Raw genomic sequence first — 14,372 nt, forward strand, 5'->3', positions numbered from 1 at the left:
ATACAAAATAGAATCTATAGATGACAGGAAAACCTATTAGAATTATGCAGTCAAGCGCGAGTCGGACATTACTTAGTTTTTGAACCGATCCCTACAGGTTTTTTAAAGGCAATTCACTCGCGTTTAACATATATAAAATACACTGTTAAAAATTGGGTAATGTACGGAACCCTTGCAACGCGAGTCCGACTCGCGCTTGGCCGGTTTTTATTCATTTTGAGGTACGGAACCCTAAAAAGAGAAAAGTGTTCCATATAAAATTTTATATCGATTATTTATTTACAAGAACATTAAAAACTTATTTTGCTATGAGCCTTATTTTACGAGTCATTTGCGAAATCCTAAAAATAGGGACCTGGAAATTGATTATAATTAACTTACCCCCTTTAATATCCCTTTAAATATTGATCGTAGCGAAAAAGTGTACAGAACCTTTTTTGTGGACAATTTTATGTTTAATATTTATGTAGAATATTGTTTTGCAACGGGCCACCGTTTACGAGTTATTTACGAAAAACTAAAAAAAAGTGACCTGTGAACTGATTGTAATTAACTTTCTTCCTTTAATATCGCTTGAAATATTGATCCTAGAGAAAAGTGTTCTAGATGTTTTTTGGAGGAAATTTTATGTAGATAATTTATTCTTAAAAACCTATTTCGCTATGGGACACCGTTTACGAGTTATTTACAAAAAACTAAAAAGGGACTTTAAAATTGAGTATAATTAACTTACCCGCTGCTTTGTCTTTTTAAATATTGATCCTAGCGAAAAGTGTTCTGCATGTTTCTTGTAGGAAATTTTACGTTTATTATTTATGTATAAGATTTTTTTTTTGCTATGAGTCATACTTTTCAAATTATTAACGAAAAAATAAAAACAAGGAACCTTAGAATATATTATAATTAACTTTCCCTCTTTATTATCTTTTTAAATATTGATCCCTGCGAAAAGTATACTGGATCTTTCTTGTTCAAAATATTGTGTAGATTATTAACGTCTAACAACATTTTTTGATATTGGCCACCGTTTATGAGTTATTTACGAAAACCTAAAAAACGGGACCTTAGAAGTGATTATAATTAAATTTCCCGCGTTAAAATCTCTTTGAATATTGATCCTAGCGAAAAATTGTACTGAATCTTTCTTGTAGGCAATTTTATGCAGAATACTTATGTAATAGAACATTTTTTGCTATACACCACCGTTTAAGAGTTATTTACGAAAAACGAAAAAAACGGACCTTTAATGTCAAATATCTCACTTCCGGTCAAGATTTCGATCGAGCAACCGGCAAATTCGGATTCAGCGGGGTCTAATTAGGTTAAAAAACCCGGTTGCCAAAACGTTATATGCTTTGCCAGTCGAAATCGATTTTATGAAAAATATGACCAGTCTAATTATAGGTAAACCAGAACTTTGGGAGTATTGTCAAGAGGGCGCTTGTTTTGAATTTTATATAGCAACAATTTGTATAGTGGGGACAATGGAAATTGGCAGATGATTTTTGTTTTATTCCGACAACTTTAATAAGTGTGAAGTTTGATGTTTGGATACTTATTCGGTTTTTACGCTTAAATGGCTGACTCGATTTGGATAAAATGAATAGCGTAAAGTCAATAAGTAACGCAAGAGTTATAAGTAAGAATTTATATAGATAATTTTACAAATAAAATTATTTAACGTACCAAATATGTTCTATTCAGCATAGTTGAAATCGGGATCTAAATATTCTTCAGTCATCAAGGAATTTGACTCGTTCTCAACATTATACTCAAAATCGGGATCTAAATATTCTTCAGTCATTAAGAAATCTGAATCGTATTCTGACTCTGACTGACTAGACTCGCTGCTAGAATCAGACCCGACCTCAATAACAAATTTTTCTATAAAGGAATCAATTGCATGATCTGACTTCCTGTAGTCATTTTCGACTTTTATTACATGATCGCAACATTTTTTCCATGTTTCAGCAGTTATTTCCTTAAAAAGAAAAGCACTTTTGAAAGTTATTAAGGATGCGAAACAATCGTGCAGTTAAAAAAGTCATTAGGTGCGTCTAAAAGAGACAGCGGACGGACGTCTGGCAGACAAATCCGTGCTCAATTCTCGCCACACATGGACGGATGTGTCCGCCGGACAGATCTGTCGGACACATCTGGCGGACAAATCCGTGCGTGTATGGCTAGCTATCATCTCCCGATTACTAAGCTAGCATAGTAAGCACTTAATGCCTACATTTAATGTGAAATGAAAGTGGTGGTACCTGAAAACTGCTTTTCACTAAATCTAAAAAACCTTCTCCGCCATGTGCGACATTTTTCGATGCAACTTTATTTTTGACTATGCCCCATATCATTTCGATGGGGTTGAAGTCACAATGGTACGGTGGTAATCGAATCACAGTATGGCCATGAGCGTTTAATAGTTCGTCAATTTCATATTTAGGATCGGGTTTATTTTTCCTCACGATAACTAGCAAAGTGGCTATAGTTGCTTTTCGCGGATAACTAATATTATTGTCATCGAGCCATTTGACAATTGTTCCCTTCTTCCATTGAGTGTTAGGTGCTTTATTGACCTGAAAAGAATGATATCTTGCGTTGTCCATGACAACACAGGAATTTTTGTCGAGATTGGGAATAAGTTTTTCTGTGACCCACTTTTTAAAATTATCTTTATTCATGGACTCGTGGTAGTCACTTTTTTTTTCTTTGTCATTATATAACAACAATGCGTTTGGAACAAAACCTGTGGCTCCTCCAGCATGTACCATTATAAATCTTTTTCCTGTCGATACAGTTTCTGCCACACCCGGTTCCTCATTACTTTGCCAGCATTTGTTATAATTTATAGACGTATGTATAAATGATTCATCTAAATATACTATAGGTCGGTTTTTTCGTCGAATGCTGTCAATTTCAGTTAAGTATTTTTCACGCCAAGCAACAATATCAAATCTTTCTATTAAAATTTGTCTCTGGCTTCGGCATTTTTTGAATTTGTACCCCATCTTGTGCAATAACAGTCTTAATGATTCTCTACCCCCTGGGAAATTTATGTCTTCTTTTAAAACAGTCCACAATTTTTTTATTGTTGGTATTTCTTTTTTTACGCTATAAAATTCGTGAATTTTACGACGTATGACACATAAATCAAAATCATCCAAATCTATTTTCTTTTTTTGTTTTCTTTTTTTTAGGTTTGGTCGTTTTATTCCGCCCTTACGCCCTTCGCTAGCAATCCGTGATACCGATGCATGCGATACACCTAATACACAAATCAAATTATTACAAGACATCAACCAAATCGTGACGACCTGACTATAGTGACATTTATCCATAAGTTTGAAACTTACCCGTCAATTCAGATGCTAATTTCGTTATGTTTTCTAATGGAAGAAATTTCTCTCCCGCACGTTTTTTTTCCAATAAATAACTATATACACTATTTACAACTTTTTTCTCTGTAAAATCTAAAACTTTCGGCATGATTATTGCAGTCTAATAATAATTTACACGAAACTAGACAAAGCAATGTTTACATTGTCAATATTGACAACTATCATAGAGGGTAGATGTTGTCTATTATTAAAATTGTTGCCATTGCTAGAAATTAGTACCAACAAATTTCCGTAACATGGCGCACCCTCAATAGATCCTGGTTCACCTATACTATATATGTTCAAAATATTATTTGAATAAACTTAGGATAGGATACTTAGGATAGGAAATAAATGTGTGTTTTTATATCTTTAAACCCAATTACTAAGTAGACTGCACATACATTAAAGTCATATTAAAATTCCATTTTGCGAAATAGAGATTTCAACCTTTAACTTTGCAAAAGTAGATAATTGAAATATTCTAAAAGCAATAAAAATAGATTAGGTTAGATTCGAGCTACAATGACATTAGTTTGGGTTCAAGGTAAGGTTGCAGGGCCTCAACAAGGGAAAAAAGGGGGAGGGACTGTTGGCCTGGCTCAGTGAGCCAGAACTGACCCACTTATCCCTACTACTACCGTAAGCAGGTAATGAATTCCCAATGTATTAAGTTTAGGTTTAATAAATTATAAATATATTTTATTAATAACATAATAATATACAAATATGTAGGGCGAGTCACCGTCTGCCGGAAATAAAATTGCATACCGTTTTATTAGGCAGGCGTCCGGTTTTTTACCCCATAGCTCAGTACTAGTCCATCGCTTTCACCCAATAACCTAGTTCATTTTAGATTTCATCAACTCTCAATAGCCCTTACACCCTGGCGGGTGCTGCCTCTGCGTGCGTCCCATGACACGGGTAAGGGCAGCATCCGCTCGGTGTACCCCTTACATTTCATTAAAGTGTCAAAAGGGCCTCTACGTGTTGGCTTCGGCTCCGCGCACGCCTCCCAAAGGTCCGGAACACCATTGTTCCGTGATGGGAAAGACATACAAATATGTATAAGCATAAAGTAATAAATAAGCCTACAGCTATTAATAATGTCCGTCCGTAATCTGTATAATCCCAAAATACGGATCCCTCGTATGTGGATGCTGCTTACATAATCTCGTCTGTCAAGGTGTTTCGGCAGGAAAGGCCTTGGCAGACTTATAAATTCCTGAAATGAGGGTTCATACCTACCGACTAGAATTGGTTTCATGGTGGTATCAGATGGGTTACTGTACGGTAACCGATGGTCATCTTGCTTATAATCTCGTCTGCCAAGGTGTTTCGGCAGGAAAAACCTTGGCAGACTTATATATTTCTAAAATGGGGGTTCATACCTACCAACTGGAATTGGTTTCATGGTGGTATCAAATGGGTTAGTGTAGGGTAACCGATGCCGACCTTGCTTACATAATCTCGTCTGCCTTGGTGTTACGGCAGGAAAAGCCTTGGCAGACTTATATATTCCTGAAATGAGGGTTCATACCTACCGACTGGAATTGGTTTCATGGCGGTATCAGATGGGTTAGTGTACGGTAACCGATGGTCATCTTGTTTATAATCTCGTCTGCCAAGGTGTTTCGGCAGGAAAAACCTTGGCAGACTTATATATTCCTAAAATGGGGGTTCGTACCTACCGACTGGAATTGGTTTCATGGTGGTATCAGATGGGTTAGTGTAGGGTAACCGATGCCGACCTTGCTTACATAATCTCGTCTGCCAAGGTGTTTCGGCAGGAAAAGCCTTGGCAGACTTATATATTCCTGACATGAGGGTTCATACCTACCGACTGGAATTGGTTTCATGGTGGTATCAGATGGGTTAAATTAGGGGTCCCGCTGGCCACCTTTGAGAGCGTCTGCCAAGCACTTCCGGCAAAAAAAATACTGGCAGACTTCGCTTTTATGTGTCTACATGTAAATTTCTAACTGCTGCCATAACTATTATTTCGGTATCAGATGGGTTAAATCAGCCCCCTTTTTTCGCACCGGAAGTGGCCTTCTTTTTCGTACTTTCGGCAAGTTCCGCCGTGGCAGACTATCGAATTCGGACTTAGCATCACTTTTATGGGAAACCATTGTGCATTTCATCGTGGTATCAAGTCGGTTAGAAAATTTGCGGCCGGCTCTTCTACTATTAGAACGCATAGTTTTCGAGATATGTATAAGCGAAAAACCGAAAAATGTGACCTTCAAACCCCTTTCTTCCCCCGGCTCAAGGACTACGGCCGGGGACTTTTGATATGTTCACCTCCTAGATAGTCCAAATAAAGTTAGGTACGAAGTCAAATTAAAATTGTGTTTCATGCATTTCTCTCTATAGGTACCTTTTTTTGAGAATTCGTTGACTGACCTAATTTTGAGTTATTTTTTGTTATCATCAGCGAATTTTTTTGTCACAATTTGCCGCCCCTAATATTTTGCCGCCCTAGGCCCGGGCCTACTGTGCCTTATGGGAAATCCGCCACTGGACGTAGCCCAGACCTCATATTAAACAGATAATATAGTAATACACCAGTACAAGTCGTGAGACTCGATGTCGATAATTTGAAGCTATTCTAATTACTGACATCGAGTTCTCTGCCTTATCTAAACCTTTCTACACCGTATTTTGAATTGAAACGTTCCATAAAGCAATTCAAATTCTCCAAGTTTCATCGAATACGGATGGGTCTTTGATCCTTCCGTCATAACGGCCCTTCAAAAGTATTCGAAATACGATTACCCTGTACAAAACGTAATCTTAAATTGTGCAAATGTGGTTTTCAAAGGCTGGTCACCCTTCTGAATCTCTGCTTCACTAGTTGAATGTGCTAATAACGACTGATGGGAGGGCTAGATTTAAATTAAAACCACCCTTTGAAGAACCAAGGGTATTTAATTGTGATCCGAATAGATTAGGAGCTGACGGCCATTTTTTCAGTATGTACTTATGTTTAGGCAAAAAATATACAGTTAAAGTAGAATGTGGTATCTATTCTAACCCATTGCTCAAGTTATTTTCCATTCATTATATTTTGTCACGTCATTATAAAGCTAAATATACGATAAATATTAATGTGATTTGAGTATCAGCAGGCTGCTTACTTGTAGTATTTATCCTACGACAGTCTTGATTTACTTTGCTGCAGGCTATTTGGGCTAACTTATGTTAAGTACCTACATTATCTTCAGCCAATCAGCATCAATGAAGTCCACTGATGCCCCTCCAAAGGCGCTCTATAATGCCCTGACTCATGCTTTAAGACACAGTGACTTCCTGCTCTCATACATAACGTAGATTGTCACCCTAACCATCGATTCGGTCGTCGTTGGGCATTCCGACGTCTGCCAAATTAGAATACTTCTTCTTCTTCAACCTAGCGTTTTCCCGGCCTAGCGCCAGGGTCCGCTTTCCTGCTCAGTCTTCTCCACTTTGCCCGGTCTTCGGCATCCTCAGGTGTGAAATTGTTCTCCTCCATGTCCACTGTCACGACGCCTCTTCTTAGGCCTACCGCGGCCGCGTAGTCTAGGGCCTTAGACAGTGAGATTGAGGCATCTATTTCCGACGTAGTCTACCGGTCAGCGGCGTATACATATATGGCCATACCATATGAGGCGACTTTCCTGCAGCTCAAAATTTCGCAACTGGCTCTTAGTACTAGAATATTGTCAGTTGCGTCGATTTAAGCGGGTTGTACGATAATTGGCGAATTTTATGCCCGAGTGCGTTTGTCGCGAGGACCGCCCGACTGTAAATATTCGACGCAGAATTGCCCAGGGTAATGAAAAATAGGTTGGATTTAAATTAAATAAAGTGTCCTCATGAATAAGTGGATAGAAAAGAATAATTACATTTTATTGTTAAGGCATTTATTTTCTTTTGATTAGATCTTCACAAATCCGACTTGACTGTGTGAAGTAGAAATAGGCTCAATATCTGCCATAAAAGTAGGATTCTAAAAGACTAGAAATATTACTTAAATTTGTGTATTATGAGCCAAAATACGTACGGGTTGTACGGGTTAGGGTTGTTTAAAAACCGGGCAAGTGCGAGTCGGACTCGCGCACGAAGGGTTCCGTACCATAAAGCAAAAAAAAAACCGAAAAAAATGCAAAAAGAAAACGGTCACCCATCCAAGTACTGACCACGCCCGACGTTGCTTAACTTTGGTCAAAAATCACGTTTGCTGTATGGGAGCCCCACTTAAATCTTTATTTTATTCTGTTTTTAGTATTTGTTGTTATAGCGGCAACAGAAATACATCATCTGTGAAAATTTCAACTATCTAGCTATCACGGTTCGTAAGATACAGCCTGGTGACAGACAGACGGACAGACGGACGGACGGACGGACGGACGGACGGACGGACGGACGGACAGCGAAGTCTTAGTAATAGGGTCCCGTTTTACCCTTTGGGTACGGAACCCTAAAAATATGAGAACGGGCTCGTTAATGGCTTAGAAATAAAGTCGTGTAAGTATTTTAAAGCATTTTGCCATATATTTTATCAACAACTGTATGTGATAAACTCGCGACTCATAATAAAACTGCATTTCATAGCCTTCTTTATAGCAATATGTACAGAATTTAGAGCAGCATCGCAATATAAACCGTAACGCCGTTTGACCCATGCGCTGACCCCTCGGCGGGGCGTATGTCATAAACCGCTATATTGCTATCATAACTAGGAGACGCCTTATATGAGGCGCGCCTTCTGACCCCTGTAGACTATGTATTCATGAGACATTTCAGACTTCATTGTAGGCTCTCTAGTGTAAATTGAGCCTTAGAACGAAATTTTCCTTATCTTTAGCTCTTTCCTAGTTACCTATATGATACAGACGAGACGGCTAGGATCGGTTCAGCTACCCTACCTCAGTTAGTTAATGTTAGCACCGCAGCGGTTAAATAAAAAGTTTATTCCAGCCAGACGACCGGTCTGGCCTAGTGGGTAGTGACCCTGCCTGTGAAGCCGATGGTCCTGGGTTCGAATCCCAGTAAGGGCATTTATTTGTGTGATGACACAGATATTTGTTCCTGAGTCATGTTGTATTTAAGTATTTCTGTATTATATAATGTCGGCGGCCGATCGTAAGATCAGGCAGATCGTAATGTTCCTGTGTAATGTTTGAGAGCGCGGCGCGCTCATTCTTTCTTCCGTGGTTTTGACGATAGTCACATTAAACCAATATATAGGTAGGATAGGTTCATTGGGTTGTTTCAGATGCCCGAAGGGCAAACCGCCCAGAAATAGGAGCGCTCCGTCGACTCAGGGAACAAGTCAAAGATTTTCACGTTTCACTATATGCCTAGGAATTTCACGATATGCCTGATCTTACGATCGGCCGCCGACATATATACCGTTGTCTGAGTACCCACAACACAAGCCTTCTTGAGCTTACTGTGGGACTTGGTCAATCTGTGTAAGAATGTCCTATAATATTTATTTATTTATTTATTCGGTTTAAGTATTAGTTATACAGTGTAAGAGTTGGTGCCTCTCTGTGTTGATTTTGACCTTCCTACCAGTCCTAAAGAGGCAAAGAGGTTGATACGTTGCGAATAGGAGCTTGATACTAGTAATTGAGATACAATAGCTTGGGGACAATGGAACATGCACACACAGACCAAATTAAGCCTTGGAGAGTTATTAACTGTCATTTGTTTTTAAAGTTTAGATTTAGAGCTTGTAGAATATACAGCTCCCGCCGGTCTGAAATCCTTAGCAAAGTTGAAATCTAATCTTTAGGTTACATAACTTTACTTTCATCATCATCATGAAATATCAGCCAGATGACGTCCACTGCTGGGCATAGGCCTCCCCCAAAGAGTGCCACAATGACCGGTCTTTACTTTACTTACCTTTAATTACTTACTTACATAACTTTACTTTAGAATTAATATATTTTATTGAATTTATATCGATCTAAACAGATCGATTCGTGATTTTTTTAAATCGTTTGCTTCATACTATTCTTCTACCTAGCGTTATCCCGGCCTTTTTGCTTACCTACTAACATTTTAAAGAATACGTTTTCCTAAAATATATATTTTTGTTGTTAACTATATGTCTAGAAAATTATAGGTGTATTATAAACCTTTCGAAAGACTTAAAGGTACTCGTATAAATCCAGCGTTTTGGCAAACCCCTTTTCTGCTTTCGTCGTCCTGCATGTTTGATCAGGGACTATGCTACTTACTCTCGGCTCCGCATTGTATTCTAATCTTTTCCTTTAGGAAGTAAGAAGATATTCTGGTTGTGTGTAGTTAGTGCTTTTTCTTTGAGACATCATTATATTAGTTTTTAGAGCACCGTACAAAACTTTGTTCACGGTGCTCTTATGGGATCACTTCGGTCTTGCAAATCGGTTAAATGCGTTTTTCTCAAAGACCGTTTGATGTAGGTACCTGAAATTTGGAATAGTTATGGCAAATACCATCACTAACACTGTGAATAAATCGAAACTGCTTATTTCTGATTTTAGGGGGAAATTTAGGGGTTAAGAGGGGTAGGCTGAATTTTATTTTCAATTGTAAGAATCGTGTGAGGTACCATTAGAAAGCTTGCAAAAAATTGAGTCGATGGACTGATTTTGACTTCATTTTAGAATGCAATAGTTTCGATAAAAAATGCATTTAAAGTTGCAAGTTTTCATACAAAAATTTTCACCTCTGTCCTGGCGATTTTCGGGAAAACTATAGCTAACAGGCAGCTGACCAGTCAATAACCAACTAAAACGAGTATGGAGACGGCGGGAAAATTATCAGGTTAACTCTAACTTTATTAGTTTTTAAACTGCAGCCTGATCTTTGGTTGCTTAGGGCTAGCTAACTGATGCTTACACTGGTCATTCATATTAAGAAGTAATTTAGCAAGAAAGATCCTTACTTAAAACTTTGACATTGAAATTTATGACTTATGTCTTTGATACAAAGTTTAATTCTACTTACTTACTTTTGTGAGATATTTCTTTTTTTTTCTGAATAGCCTACTATAAGTATGAGAGAGTAAAAGATCTGCAAAATGCAACCTTATTATAAAGCAAATAAGTTTAAATTTCGAACGGGCTTTCCAACCAATGGACTATCGCAGTGTGCTCAGTAAGAATCATATTTATTATTGGAGTTTATCAGTTCAAATTTAAATTAGGAATTCCGTTCTTCACTGTCGTTGTGTTTTTTTTTTTCACATTAGAGCACATAGAGTTAGTAAAGCGATAGAATAGAGATAATAAAGTCATTCAATATTTATTAACAGCTATGGCGTCATCTACCTATAGATTTTACTGAGAGTATCTGATTCGTCGAAACAGTACCTATTCCTTTTCATTAAGTACCATTACATTTATGTATTAATTGTATAATAGTACATTTCGATGCTAGTGCGGAAGGTATGTCATTACTTCACGAGTACCGAGATATCTTGCCACGAGCCGCAGGCGAGTGGCAAGACTCGGGACGAGTGAAGAATGACATTTCCGCACGTGTATCGAACGACGTTTTTTAATACAGTTGCGAAAAAATAAGAAAAACATTGTTAATCGTACACTAAACAAAAGTGGTAACAGTGACAGCTCGGTTAGACGTCGTCTTTAAGTATATTATATCTATGGGCGTTTGGCAGCTATTCCGTTCCATTCAGTCAACTTATTAAGAACGGAATTTTCAATATTGAATATTAAAAAATAAACGTGTTATAATGATGAAGAGGTAAGTAATTAAATATGAAATATGTAATATTTTTCGTATTCTTACATTAACGGTAGGTTTTTATGCTGATTACGACGTTTAAAGGAAACTAATATTAACACTCATCAATAAGTAGTCGTGAATTGGAACAAGTATAAATTTAAAAAAATTGGAAAAGTAAAAAGCACTAGTTCGAGATAACCAACTTTCCGCACGCTAAACAGCTACGTAAAGTAGCACTTTTTGAGCAACTGTATTAAAAAGTATATTTTTGAACCGATCGGTGAGAGCAGCAACTACTGTTACGAAAAAAAAAATTAAAATTCACAATTCACAGTTTTTGGAAACAAAGGTAAAGTTGACGAAATATAAAGTAAGCCGATCTTGATCAAACTTGTTTGAGTGACAAAAATGTCAGTTAAGATTTGGTAACCTGACGCAGTTACCCTACTTGTACTAAAACTTAGACATTTATTATTAGGTACTTATTTCTGTGACTTATATGAAACATGAGCAAATTGATTAATACTTTACGTTAATTATATTTTGAGTCAGAAACAAGCCTAACGTCAAAAACCGAGAAATGCCGAATCACAGACTTAATTGTAATATTATTCCTTTTTGAGTCGTGCCTGCCCAGTCTACAAGTTTAAAATACAACAATTGCGACTATATCAAAGATTATGAGGTTGTATGTATACCCAGTATTTTTGACGGATTAAGTTTTTCATGCTCGAAGTTGCCTGTCAACTCTGACGTATATTAAATTGTCAACTATTTTGGTGTTCGAAAGAATCAATAATTGGCAAAGTGCCGTGGCACTGGCAGAAAAAGCCATTCTCACAAAAAAGAATCAATAATAATGAAAATGTTCAGACAAGTGGAAGAATATCATATTTCAATATGTTATGGATGCTAGTAAGATGTAAAAACAACAGTTTAGCGGAATGTCAGTTTACGAAATGGTTTGTACAAATTACAGAGAAATTCATAATAATTTGTTTCTACTAGAAATGTGCCTTCACCAAACGTTTTAGATAAACGGTATTAGGCCTATATTATATAAACGTTCTTGATTTCGGTTAGCCGAAATGGGACTTACGATTTTTCCTCTTTTCACCTCCAAGATGAGGTTGATTGTTAGTGTTAGAAAGCTGTAATTTGGTATGGATATACAATCAACCCGACAAGGTGGTAAATAAAATCTTTAATCTCTAAAAAATATATCTAAGGTAGAAGCTTTGTAACTTCTACATTACCTATACTAGCCCAGAGGACTTTAATAAAAGTCCAAACTCCAAGGTCCCAGAGCTCCCAGACATTACCTTCTTATTTCCTAGTCAATAATAGTACATTATTGTCGAGGCTCGGAAGTAGCTACTTGCAGGCTGAGGATTCGTTTTAAACGGACGACCTTGGGAGTCCGTTTAATTGAATCCGAAGCCAGCAAGTAGCCTTCCAGCCGAGTCATATATAGTGCTTTTCTCAAAAATGGTGCAAGAAATATAAATATCATAGAAATATTTTACAAAAGCAACGTTCTTACATATATATTTTGACAGAAAAAAGCCCTTGCCGCCTTTTTATTTTTTTTAATAAAAAAATAGAAGTGTATTTTTCTGCCAAAAATACGCCAACCTATTTGAGACATCTAAATAGTCGCGGTACTAATCATCTGTTTGGCTGTTTAATGGGCCTGTGCCTTCTTTTGATATGGTCATTTCAACTTTTAAAAAGTTTGGAACTCGACAAATAATGGAATTTGTATGCAACATTGCAGTCCCAAAATCGAGACTGCAATGTTTTTAACTTTTTAATTTTTGACTGACCATAAACTACGCGCTTCGCGACCTATTTTTTAGACGGCAAAGTCGACTTTGCCGTCCATTTTTGAGAAAAATGTACTTATGGGATAAATTAGTATTAGTATCCAAACTTAAAACCACCTAGGGATGTGTCGTACGGTGCTCTGAACACCGTAGTCTTGACTTCGTGCTTGGCCAATTATTTATTTATGTACATACCTATCCGCTTATGGCTTTTATGCCGTTTGTGCCTTTTATGGTTTAACAGTGAAATATTTTTAGATAAAATCTGCGGTAGATACTTAAACATTTTCCAACGTTTTTATACATTTACAACTTGTAAATGATAGCTCTAAAACTTTTGTATGTTTTCAACTGTTTCAATTTCTAGCTATTGTTTTGACTAGACAATACGCAGCAATTTTCCAAGGAAAAATGACAGAAATAACTTTAACAGTTGAACCGTGAAAATCGAACTGAAATTCAAAGTGACTTTTGCATTTATATTTACTGAATGAATGTCTGTGTTAATGTTTATTGATTGTAAGGGTAATAATAAGGTCTTTAAAATGTAGGTAATATTGACTATTTGTACGTTTCAATGTTTATGTAAATACTAGCTTTGAGCCATGTTTATTGACGAATCACCGCTGATATTTACATAGGTTTCTAGGTAAAGCCGAAACTTAAAATCAGTTTTATACCCAATAAATAAATAAATAAATATTATGGGACATTTTTACACAAATTGACTAAGCCCCACGGTAAGCTCAAGAAGGCTTGTGTTGTGGGTACTCAGACAACGATATATATAATACAATGTTGACACTATGATCTCGAGTCGCTCATACAGCCGTCAAATTGTTCCCTATTGCTTCTACTTTCCTTTAAATAATTTAGGCCTACTTGCACCAATCCGCTAACCCGGGGTTAAGCTGTTAAACCGTTAACCGAGTGTCAAATTGTACTGGTAACCATGGTAACGCCAGGTTTAACGGGTTAACCTCGGGTTAGTGGAATGGTGCAAGTGGGCCTTAGTATTCTTGTGCTACATTGCAACCCCCATTGTACAGTGAACTGCGAAATTGCATGAAGAAATTATGAATGGATTCATAGATATGATAGATAAAACCGCCATTCACTTTCTCGGCTGATGTTACATTAGGGGATGCATTCTGGGATAAATTGGTAAGTATCTTAAAGTGACATTCCATTTCCAACTGCAGCTGCAATACTGTTCATTTTACTATGGAAACGCGTCGCTGTCACTGTCAATTTCCATAGTAAAATGAACAGTATTGCAGCTGCAGTTAGAAATGGAATGTCACTCTTACTGTGTCATTTTCAGGTTATACAAATAAATTATTATGTATGATGCCTAACTCGAGAATCGCTTAGTCCTTAACATACTAACTTTGACATTAATAAAATTAAGTGTACCGTAAAAAACAATAACACTGCC

Source organism: Cydia fagiglandana, chromosome 10 (genome assembly GCF_963556715.1).
Source record: "Cydia fagiglandana chromosome 10, ilCydFagi1.1, whole genome shotgun sequence".
NCBI classification, from domain to species: domain Eukaryota; kingdom Metazoa; phylum Arthropoda; class Insecta; order Lepidoptera; family Tortricidae; genus Cydia; species Cydia fagiglandana.